The sequence below is a fragment of the Diceros bicornis genome, unplaced genomic scaffold (assembly GCF_020826845.1).
Source record: "Diceros bicornis minor isolate mBicDic1 unplaced genomic scaffold, mDicBic1.mat.cur scaffold_92_ctg1, whole genome shotgun sequence".
In the NCBI taxonomy this organism is placed as follows: domain Eukaryota; kingdom Metazoa; phylum Chordata; class Mammalia; order Perissodactyla; family Rhinocerotidae; genus Diceros; species Diceros bicornis.
Window position 1 is genome coordinate 1,934,310 of NW_026691812.1, and position 8,685 is coordinate 1,942,994.

General features: G+C 51.1%; 1 pseudogene; it reads left to right on the forward strand.

Moving 5' to 3' along the window:
* The first annotated feature begins 5,662 nt into the window (after nucleotides 1–5,662).
* Nucleotides 5,663–6,920, forward strand: LOC131403823 (actin-like protein 9; annotated as a pseudogene).
* The last annotated feature ends 1,765 nt before the right edge of the window (nucleotides 6,921–8,685 follow it).

Sequence of the window (8,685 nt, forward strand, 5' to 3'; positions counted from 1 at the left end):
GGAAGTTTTTAAAAATGTGATGCTCAGGCCACACCCCAGGTCAAGTGAATCAGCATCGTTGGGGAATGGGGACCTCCAGACTAAAGAATGGATGGAGCTGCTCATTTCAGCAGAGCCAGAAGGAGGTGCAGTGTCCTGGAAAAACTGCGATTTCCCTGGGTAAAAACACCCCAAATTCAGCAGCACGATCCTCTCAGGGGAGGATCCACAGAGGGCTTCCCATATGTCCAGCGTGTTATTGTTGCTTGTGTTGGGTGGTGGATACACACAGGCACTTGAGATTCTGTGTGTGTGTGTGTGTGTGTGTACAGTTGATGGTCATTATTAACAAAGACTATATCTGAGAATTCACCTACTTGCTAAAATTTATTTGCAATCCCCAAATCAATACTGGTGGGATGCCCTAGGCCATTCGCAGACATGCACAGAGCAGTGAGAAATTTGAGTCATCTGCACGCTCCTTCCCAGCTCATGTCAAACAAGGCAATGCTCTCCCTTCTGGTTTCAGCTCTCAGACCACAAACATGTCATCGTCATGGTCTATTTAGTGCCACGTGTGTCACATTTTTGTGCTTTTGTGCCTTCACTGTTTACATTGGCCCCCAGGCATAGTGCTGAGGTGCTGTCTAGTGTTCTTAAGTGCAAGGGGGCTGTGACGTGACTTACAGAGAAAATGCGTGTGTTAGATAAGCTTCATTCAGGCATGAGTCGTAGCGCTGTTGGCCCTGGGTTCAATGTTAATGGATCATTAATACACATCAAATGGGGTGTTTTTAAACAGAAACACACAACACAAAGCTATGTATGGATTAGTTGATGAAAATGCTGTAACTAGAGACTTGCAGGAGCCTAATCCAGTGATTCCCAGTTTGGCCACATGCCCAGTTGGGTGAGCAGTGTGGGACAGGTTGCAGAGAGACTGAAGAAAAGACCCAGAGATGGTGAGTGAGACACGTGGGTTTATTGGGAGTTACTTACAGGGAACGTCCAGTGGTGGCCAGCTGGACGGAAGCGTGCACCTGCTCCTGCCCCCGAGAGAAGCTTGCTTAAGCAGGCAGAGGAACAAAGGCTGCGTGCTTGCCGAGGGGGACTGTCCATGTACGACCTGCATTCCAAGGACCAGAGCTCCCCCCAGAGGGCCTCCATGTTCCCTCAGACCATGATGGCCTTTGAGCTAACTGTCCCATGAGAAACAGCTGGATTGGCCAAGCCCAGGATTGTGATCATCATGAGTGCTGGCATGTAGCCCAGACAAGGGGCCCCAAGGACGCAGGGTTCATAAAGGGCACACTAGTTCCCCTACATTCCCCTAGAAGCAATAGTTCAGTGTTCATCGTGACTTTATAGAACACAACTACTGCAATAAATTAAGAGAATCAGCCATTGATCACTTGAGCATTCTTGCCTTAAACCCTGGAGAAGAAATAGGGATGCCGTATTAATCTTGGCTTTTTAGTCTGCATTTTTTCCAGCTTTACTGAGATATAATTGACATAATATATGTGTAAGGTTAAGGTGTACAACGAGTTGATTTGATACACTTATATATGGCAAAGTGATTACCACCATGGTGTCAGCTAACAGCTCCTTCATGTCACACATTTCTTTTGTGTGATGAGAATATTGAAGATCTACTCTCTTAGCAACTTCCAAATACACAATACAGTATTTTTGACTATAATCAGGATGCTGTGCTGAGATCCCCAGAACTCATTCATCTTCTAATTGGAAGTTTGTACCCCTTGACCAACATCTCCCCATTTCCCCCACACGCAGCCTCTGGTAACCACCATTCTACCCTCTGTTTCTGAGTTCAGCTATTTTAGATTCCACATGTAAGTGAGGTCACACATGATTTGTCTTTGTCTGACTTATTTCATTAGTATAATGCCCTCAATGTTCATCCATGTTGTTGCAAATGGCAAGAGTTTCTTCCTTTTCATAGTAGAGTAATATTCCATTGCATATATATATATATATATATATATCACATCATCTTTACCCATTCATCCACTGATGGACACTTAGGTTGTTTCTGCACCTTGGCTATCCTGATTTATTCTGTATTTTTGATGCTTTGACTGTGTGCATGTGTGTAAGTTTTGTAAGCCTGAAATATTTTGTAATTTCAAATTTTGAAATTAAAAATGTATTTAGAAATAAAATAATGAAACCCTGTAGTTCCAGCTTTATTGTGAGTTTTCCTTTCATCTCCCAGATGAAACAAAACTACAAGGCTACAAATTTTTCAAAGTGGAGCAACAACAGCATCAGCCTCACCTGGAAGCTTGTTAGAAATGCAGATTCTCAGGCCCCACCCTGGACCTGCTGAATCAGAATCTTTGGGCAGGACCAGAACTCTGTGTTTTAACAAGCCCTCCTGCAGATTCTCATACACCTTTAAGCAAGAGGACCCGCTGGTCTGAGAGAACTGCCTCACAAGCCAGACTCACTGTCCATCTTTCAGACGATCGGGGGAATGAAGAATTTAAGAATTTTGAAGACCCAGATCTGTAGATCTCCAATTGCCGCACATTAAGTTCTTCTGGGAGCTTTTAAAAATCACTGATGCTTGCTCTCCATCTGCAGAGATTCCGATTCAATCGGTCTGGGGTGCAGCCAGGATCTGGGAATTTGTTTAAGTTCCCCTGGTGATTCTAATTTGCAACCAAGGTTGAGAACTCCTGACCAAGAGAACAAAGTGGCTGCAGGGGAAAGGAAAAGAAGCTGGTGGTCTTGGGCGCCCCCTGCCGGCGGGAAGCTGTACATGTCGTCTCCCAGCACCCTCAGGCAGGAGGATAGAGATGCCGGCCCACGTGGGCTTTGGAGGAGTTCGCTGCACATATCTGAAGTCTGGTTGATGTGTGTGCACGAAATGCCCTTTCAATGGAAATGCCTATTTAAATCCATTTAATCCTACATAATTCCATTTCAAAGCTGTTACTTGGATGTTTCCAGTTATCATTTGCTCACACACACGCACATACAGACTACATTACCTGTAATTTACGTAACAAACCCTCATATAGCACTTACTATGTGCCATCCACGGACCTTAACCCTGCACAAATAACTCGTCCCTCCCCATCCCTGCCCTTTGACGTCAGTACAATTATTACGTACAATTTGCTAATGGGGAAAATGAGGCACAGAGAGAATAGTAGTTTGTCTCAGCCATGAAGTGGAGGAGCTGGGGTTTAAACCCCAGCAGCTGGATCCAGATCTGTGGTCTTAACAATATCACGGCATTGCTGCCTCTAATCATGACGGTCTCTGCCCTGTTTGCTGTGGTATCCCAGGATCTAGCATCTGTTATGTGCCAGACACAATATCCCCTCAGCGAGTCCCAACCTCCATTTCCACTGTTTGGGATGGATCTGAGACCTCACAGTTTCCTGGACCCAGTCACTGCAGTATCTCAGAAATCTGGGTTCAAACCCTGCTCCTGCCCTGTCCCAGCTGTGTGACTTTGGGCAAGTCACTTCACCTCTCTGAGCCTCTATTTCCCCATCAGAAAAAGTGGCCATAGTACCCATTTTTAAGTCATCACAATGCCCCATTCCAAGCTGTCATCTAACACCCCTTTCACTTGCCATGAGGATTCTTTAAAGGGAAAAAATGTGTATTATTTTCTTAAGTGGCTGTAACGTAAATTCACCACAATACTCTTTCATGGGGTCAAGGGTCCATCCTGCAGATGTGCCGAACAAGGTGGAGAAATGGGAGACACCTCCCCATCCACACACAGCTGTAGCATTATCGGCACTAAAGGCTGGGCCCTCAACAGAGTCTGTTCAATTCTTAATGGAATAATCCATCTGAACTAAATGTGTCCTTTTAATGTGCTGATGATCAAAGCTCTATTATAACCCCACACTCATTAGGATAGCTGTAACTTTTTTAAAAACCAGAAAATAACAAGTGTTGACAAGGATGTGGAGTCAGTGAAATCCTCTACATGGCTAGTGGGAATGTAAAATGGTGTTGCAGCTATGAAAATAGTATGATGGTCCCCCCAAAATTAGAAACAGAACTACTATATGATCCAGCAATCCCACTTCTGTGTGTATACCCAAGAGAACTGAAAGCAAGGTCCCAAAGAGATATCTGTACACCCATGATCACAGCAGCATCACTCACAATAGCCCAGAGGTGGAGGAAACTCTAGTTTCCAGTGATGGAAGGACGGAGCAACACAATGTGGTATATACTTATAATGGAATAGTAATCAGCCTCACGCTGCAACATGGATCAACCTTGAGGACATTATGCTCAGTGAAATAAGCCAGTCACAAAAAGACAAATAAAGTGTGATTCACTTATAGGAGGTCCCTAGAGGAGTCAGACTCACAGAGACAGAAAGTAGGATGGTGGGGGCCCGGGGCTGAAGGAGCTGTTGTTTAATAGGTTTAGAGTTTCAGTTTTGTGAGATGAAAAGTTTTGGAGGTTGGATGCACAACAATGTGCATGTACTTAACACCACTGGACCGTACACTTAAAATGGGTAAGATGGTAAATTTTATGTTGTGTTTATTTTACCACAATTAGACTTTTCTTTAAAATTTTTTTAAAAGTTGTGATTTCAATAAACCCTCCAAAGGATAAAGAAAAAAAAATCTGATTACATCATCACTCTGGATCTTTTTAAAAACATGAGGGGGAAATGCTTCCAGCCAAAATGCTTATTCTTACTCTTTAACCAAAAACATTGGAAAACAGAACGGCTGCGCACCCAAGCGTTAATCAGGTCAGCTCTGAGCAGGGGCAGCGGAAGGTCAGAGGCAGAATCCTACTTTTTTTTTTTTTTTGAGAGGAAGATTAGCCATGAGCTAACATCCAATGCCACTCTTCCTCTTTCTGCTGAGGAAGATTGGCCCTGGGCTAACATCCGTGCCCAGCTTTCTCTATTTTATATGGGACGCCGCCACACCATGTCTTGACAAGTGGTGCATCAGTGCACACCTAGGATTGGCACCTGTGAACCCTGGGACCCCCAAACAGAAAGCCTGCACTTAACCACTACACCTCTGGGCCAGCCCCTATTTTTTTTTCTTTACATAAGTTTTAAGTGGTGAGATTACGGGTGACTTCACTTTCTCATGCTGTGTTTTTCAGCCTGTTTTGAATTAAAAAGTAAAAATGACAACCAAGTTTGAATGTGACGGATAAGGCGCTGTTATTTAGCATATTTCTAAAGCCACACTAGCTGATCGCCTTCTGATGAATATTCTAAGGATTAATATTTTAATATTCTAAGGAGGCCTGTGGCCAGCTCTCCCATACGACACTGCTTCAAGACAAGGCACCAAGAGAAAGATTCCTGGGTCTTACTGGGTTCTGGATCAGGGAGCTGGATCAGACCTGCCTCCTCAGGAACTCTCTATCCTCCTCCTCCTCCGAATTTGGCACTTTGAGGGGAATGCAGAATAGATGAGTGTCCTGGGAGCTTTCTGGGACAGGGAGGGGCCCTATCCCCACCCCTTCATTGTGACGTCTTCTAAAGGGGGCAGAGGGCAGGGTGATGTCACAGACCACTGGTCAGCCCCTCTCCCTCTCTGCCTGTGCCTGCCACAGGCCCGGCCTCACCTTTTCCCCCCACACCTCTGCACCCCAGAGGAAAGGGGTCAGCTTTGCCAAGCAGGCCACCCGGCCACCTGCAGCCATGGATGCAAATCACTCCACCCCCTTGGAGCCCCAGTCCTCCCCAGAGACCCCCCAGGTCTGGCCTGACACCCTGCTCAACCCCGGGAAACAAGACCCTGCAGCAGGACACCAGCCCCCAGCACGGTGGGCGACAGGTTGCCACCAAAGACCGGAGCGGTGGTCATCGACACGGGCACAGGCACCTGTAAGGTGGGCTTGGTGGGGCAGGCGCGGCCCACCTACACCGTGGCCACCATCGTGGGCTGCCAGCCCCAGAAGCCGGCCCCCACCGGGCAGCAGGCGCTGGAGACGTTCATGGGCGAGGCCGCGCGCGCGCGCCCCGAGGTGACGCTGGTGCAGCCGGTGCGGAGAGGCTTCGTGGTGGACTGGAGCGCGGCCCAGCTCATCTGGCGCCACCTGCTGGAGCACGACCTCCGCGTGGCCACCCAGGACCACCCGCTGCTCTTCTCAGACCCGCCCTTCAGCCCCGCCACCAACCGCGAGAAGCTGGTGGAGGTGGCCTTCGAGTCGCTGCGCTCCCCCGCCACGTACGTGACTTCCCAGTCCGTGCTGTCCGTCTACGCGCATGGGCGGGTCAGCGGGCTGGTGGTGGACACGGGCCACGGGGTCACCTCCACGGTGCGGGTCTTCCAGGGCTACAAGGTGCCCCACGCCACGGAGCGCCTGGACCTGGCGGGCACCCCCACCTGACGGCCTTCCTGGCGGAGATGCTGCTCGGCTCCGGCGTGCAGCTGGGCCAGCAGGACCTGGACACCGTGGAGGACATTAAGCATCGCTACTGCTACGTGGCAGCCAACTTGCTCCAGGAGCAGGCCCGGCCCGAGCAGGAAGACCGGCAGAGCCTGGAGCTGCCGGACGGGCGGACGGTCACGCTGGGCAAGGAGCTGTTCCAGTGCCCGGAGCTGCTCTTCAGCCCGCCCGCGATCCCAGGGCTGTCGCCCGTCGGCCTCCCCACCATGGCCACACGGGGTTTTCTCAGGGTGCCCCTGGAGGTGCGGGCGGACGTGGCCCAGAACGTGCTGCTCTGCCGGGGCTCCTCGCTCTTCGCGGGGTTCGAGGGCCGCTTCCGCGCGGAGCTGCCGCGCGGTCTGCCCTGCGAGGCCCGCGCGGGTGGTGACGGCCCGGCCCAGCAGGAGCCTCTCGGTGTGGATCGGGGGCTCCGTCCTGGCCTCGCTGCGCGCCTTCCAGTCCTGCTGGGTCCTGCGGGAGGAGTACGAGGAGCAGGGCCCCCCATCGTGTACTGAAAGTGCTACTGACGCGGGGCAGGGGTGGGGAGTGTTGTGGGCAGTAAAGCTTCTGCTACCCAGCCGGCTCTGTCCTCCCTTCCCTCAGGTCCCGGCCTCGTCCACTCCTGGACCCACCCAGACTCGCCTTGCTCTGACCCCACACGCCCACCCCACCAAGATCTGCCTCCAAAGACATCCTTGGTTCTGCCCTGTCCTAATTCACCTCCCATGGTCCATCCCGGGAGAGACCCCAGTTCTGATTCCCCAAACCCACCTCCCCCAGGATCAAGGCCCAACACACCACCATGTCCTCACCCTGTCAAACCCGTCTCCATGATCTGTGTCCCCCAGGGCACTCTCAGGTTGGGGCCCCACCCAAGCCCACCCCCAAGACATCCCCAGATTCTAACCCCTAATCTCCCCTCCATCACCTATTTCTTTTGATATATAGTGCCCCAAGATTCCTCTGGGCTCTAAGCTCCCCAATTCACCCCCTTGCCATGTCCATCAAGGATCCTCAACCCACCCCCATACCCTGTTCCTCTCCAAGGAACTGCACTGGGCGCTCCAAACCCCCTCTCAGAATCTTTCCATGAGTGTTGCAACCCCTAGGTGCACCCTCATAGTCTGCCCCCAATTTCTAATCCCCCCAAACATACCCCCGAGATCCACTTCCCAAGACATCCCTGGTTCTAAGCACCTCAAATCCACCCCCTCATTGGTTTTCTCTTGGCTGTTTATCCAAAGTTCTCCTATACTCTGATAATATGAGCACCCCCAAAATTCTCCCCACAAGTGCTGAAACCCCACATTCACCACAAAAATCCAAGTTCTGACCATCAGGGGTCTTCCCTTTAATGGCCCACTAAAGGATCCCTCGTCCAAATCCCATGCCCCAAGTTGCCCCTCCCCTAAACTCTGCCCTCCCCTCACAGTTTGCTCCCCTAGACTCCTTCCATCCAAGTGCTCCCACAACCCATCCCCCATTCGTACCCCCAAAGAACACCACGTTCTGAAACCCCAAACCCTCAGGATAACGCCACTGCTCTCAGCCCAGCCCCTTATTCTGCATCCCTCTGAAAATACCCCTGCATGGTCTGTCTCTCAGTGCACCTCCTGACCCCAGTCCTCAGCCCTGGAATCCTCCCAGGAAGGCTTTGGCACCCAGGACCATCCCACGATAACCCCACTAATGCCCTAGGTCCCTCCCCTGTGTTCTGACCTCCCAACTCCCTCCCCAAATACACTCTCCCAGGGTCACCTCATGATGAACCCCCAGGACACCCCACCCTCGGGTTTTCAGACACCCAGGAACCCACCCCCCTGAGGTCCCATCCCATTGGTTGAGACACCAATGGGCAGTGATGTTCCCAAGGGCTACCCACGCCACCATGACCCAGCTGTCCACCCCCATCTCCCTCCATTCTGCTTGTAATTCTTTCCAAGTTCATTCCATCTCCCCAGACCTCGCTCAGCCTCTTCCTGGGACACACACCCCAGGAGCTTTCTTTGGGACCTGCGTTGAGGATGCCCTATGAGGCCTCTCCCATCCCATCCTGTCCCTGCGGGGGCCTGGAGAGGGAGTCCAGCCTCTCAGGATAGGGAAGCTGGGCATCCTCCCAACTGTCTCCTCCCTTTGTCCTCATCCTCAGCCACGCTGGGCCCCTGCTGAAGGCAGGATCCTCTGCCTCACGCCATCATCCAGCCCCACAGACGTCAGGACCCCTGGTTAGCAGCCTGGACACGTCTCCCAAGATACATCCTCCCAGTTTACCAACAAAACAAGCACGAGCTG